This window comes from Sesamum indicum, linkage group LG3, assembly GCF_000512975.1.
Source record: "Sesamum indicum cultivar Zhongzhi No. 13 linkage group LG3, S_indicum_v1.0, whole genome shotgun sequence".
In the NCBI taxonomy this organism is placed as follows: Eukaryota; Viridiplantae; Streptophyta; class Magnoliopsida; order Lamiales; family Pedaliaceae; genus Sesamum; species Sesamum indicum.
The window spans coordinates 10,740,967-10,744,530 of NC_026147.1; positions in this window are offsets into that span (position 1 = coordinate 10,740,967).

The following is a 3,564-nucleotide window of genomic DNA, read 5'->3' on the forward strand; positions in this document are numbered from 1 at the left end:
TTACATGTATGCCTATTTTAACTTAAAGTGAATTATATTGATTCCTCTTAAAATTAGACTCGAAGAACCAAAGTTCTCTGAACTTTGCAAAATCACAGGAGCACGCCCCGTGAATAGATGTTAGCGTAATGTATTTTAGGGTGTATTTATGTAAACTTTCAGTATTAAATAGGGGAAATATTTGTAATTACTAATATGAAGGAGCGTATTATAATTTTATAAAGAGTCAATTACACTTAGAACCCCACTAAAAATACGAAATTGGACTTTCCTCCAAAGATTTTGTAGAATTACACTTGCACCCCCTCTGAAAAATTTATTGTTTACACATCACCCTCTTATTTTAGGGTTTGAATAAAAAATGCTAACTTTCGTAAAAAAAAATATTTTATAAATTTCTAATTTTACACTTTATTTAACATTTTCATGCAATAATTGATGTTAACCTCACTCCACACACACACACACACACATATATATATATATATATATATATTACATTTATAACTTTATCAGTATAAAAATATACATATAAATATTAAATAAGGGATAAAATTAAAAAATTTATGTATTTATTTTTTTTTGTTAAATTCAATATTTTTTATCCAAATTCTAATAGAAATGGGTCAGATATAAATAAAAAAAATTCTAAAGTAGCATAAGTTTAATTTGAAAACTTATTTGAAGTAAAATGTAATTCATATTTTGAGTTGGAATTTAAGTAGAATTAACACTTTCACAAAAAATAGGATCTATTTATATATTTGAACCTAAGTTGATGGAATAGTGTGAATGTAATTTATGGTAGTAACTTAATTAGAGGACCACTGGACAAAACTTTTTTCCACTTTATAGCGGGTGGGGTGGGGTGGGGTGGTCTCATGCATGCATGCAAGTTGGCAGTGTGATGGCCTTGTTTAAATTTATCTTGGATCTTGTGACACAGTTAGTTTCATATCTACAGAACCTGTCCCCATCCCATCACATCACTCCCCCAACTCCTTAATATCACCTTCTTTCTTTTTCATCATCATCCATCCATCTAATGTTTTCAAATTCAGACCAACTCAAAAGGTCCCACCACTCGAATCGCCACCCCCACCCAACCCAGATACCAGATTGGTCGAAATTAGAAAATTGGAGGAGCCAAAAAAAAAAAAAAAAATTTCCGTGAAAATCGTTTAATCTAGTGATTCGATCAGTGAACTGTGTGATCCTGTACTAGATTAAGTGAACCGGTCGGATCAATAATTAAGTGTAAATGCATGATAAAATCTTTAATTTTTTTCTTCAAAATGTGTATTATTTTTGTTAAGTATTCTAATTTTATGTTAATTCTGAAAGGATAATTGATTATTTCTAAAAAAATGTGCATTATTTCTAATAAACTGGGATAATTTCTGTTAAGTTTAACTATTTTATGTTATTTCTAAATATAAAATCCTGATTTCTCTTCTTAGTTCAATTTTGCTATTTCTATTAGATATTTTTGCTAATTTAGTGTCTCTAATTTTTTGTTAATTTGAAAATGTATAATATTATTTCTTGTATTTGATCTTTATAAGCTTGTTTCTATATTTATCGTATTATATTGTATATCTTATTGAACTATTAATGTCAAAGAAAAACGATGATTTTTTTTTAAAAAAAAAGATAAGTTGTGAAGTATATTAATATTATTTATTATCTAATATTATTTTTTAAATATTAAATAATTATTTATGACATAAATATGACGTCATGATCCAACCATATTTAACCCAATAGTTGAACTAATAACTCGTAACCCACTTAACTTTTTTAATACGATAAACAATTTGGGTGTCAAAACATTGTATCCATCAACTCCAAACACACACACAATTACACAACACCCTTTCTTTGATCTTCTGCTGCTTCTTCTATTCCTTTGGGTATATATATATACGTACGTATATGCTCATCATCAGACACACACACACACACAGAACATTGATGTCTGCACTGATCAGCTTTGATGATATCAATGGACTCTAGCTATTATTACATTTATGTCCTTTTCTGCCTTCACTATCTTTTAGGATTCTCTATATATTTTATCTTATAGATACGAAAGGGTAGTTCTCGTATTATTTACATCAAAATTGTTAAATGTCAAAAATGCCCTTTAGTTTATAAAATCTATTTAACTTCCCAACTCATATTGAATTCAAAACAAAAATGCCCTTTCGTTGATAAAATCTATTTAACTTCCCAACTCATATTGAATTAATTATTCAATCACGTAGGCTAAGAAAATTAATTAATTCCATACAATTATTGCACTCACAAATTAAATTTACTCGCTTTTGTTTAATTTTATTATTAATTAAATTACAAATAATATATTAGGATTTATTTTGCATGTAAATATAATCACCGTACTATAATATATATTGTACAAAATTTCAATTTTTAATTTATTGACAATTAATGCATTAAAAAAGTTATCAATAGGTTTTGCACGTGAGGTTGTAAGACAATGCTAAACTTTAATATATAGGAACAAATTAATTATGAGTCTTAATAAAATAAAAATATTTTCTGCGCGCATGCAGTACTGCGTGCCACGGTATCTAGTATATATATATATATATATATATATATATGTATATATATATACACTCTCAATGTAGTTGTGCCCACACGAAGGAAAGTAGGAATTTTAATCCTCTAATTATTGGGACAGTTATTTAGTCTCGTTGAAATTTAATTGGATAATTTATACTATATATAAAGGGAGAGCGCCTTTTTGGTATCTCTCCTTTTTTTTTATATATTTTTTAATATTTAATTTTTTTTTTTAAATTTTCATCTTTAAATTTCCATCTGACTTCCCACCACGTGATTTTATCTGTCAATTTTCTAATGAAAAAATGATAGGAGAACTAAAAATGATATTTTTTGCAAGTTATGAAACTAGTTTTGAGAATCACATAAGTAATTGAACTAAAAATGTACGTGCAGAGCATAAATTATGTGGATAATGTTAAATCACGATCGATAATTTTAATTATTATATTATTTTTATATAACGTGGAAGATAGTATTGATTTACTATAGAACTTTGAATTTGTGATTACAATACAAGTAACAATCCGTTTTCTTGCAACCCAAGATTGTTTACTATAAAATTGTGAAATATGTAAATTAACTCCATGCTAAGTAATATATAATTATCCAGTGAAAAACCAATATATATATATAGGGTTAAATCCATTTTGCCCCCTGTGATATAACAAAATATCAAAAACCCCCTTATGAAATTTTTAATATCAAAAATCACCCCTAGGTTACCAATAAATAATCACACAGCCCCCTGATCAATTTGAATCTATTTTTTTAGAAACAATAACTAAAATACCCTTTTAGTCAAACCGGTCAACTCGACTTATTAATATATAATTATTTTAATTTATAATTTTTAACATATCTTTATAATACATATAATTATAATTTATAAAAAAAATTAAAAAATAATAATTATACCCCATTCCCCCCACCCCCACCCCCCAAACCCCCAACCCCCACCGGGCCCACCCCCAC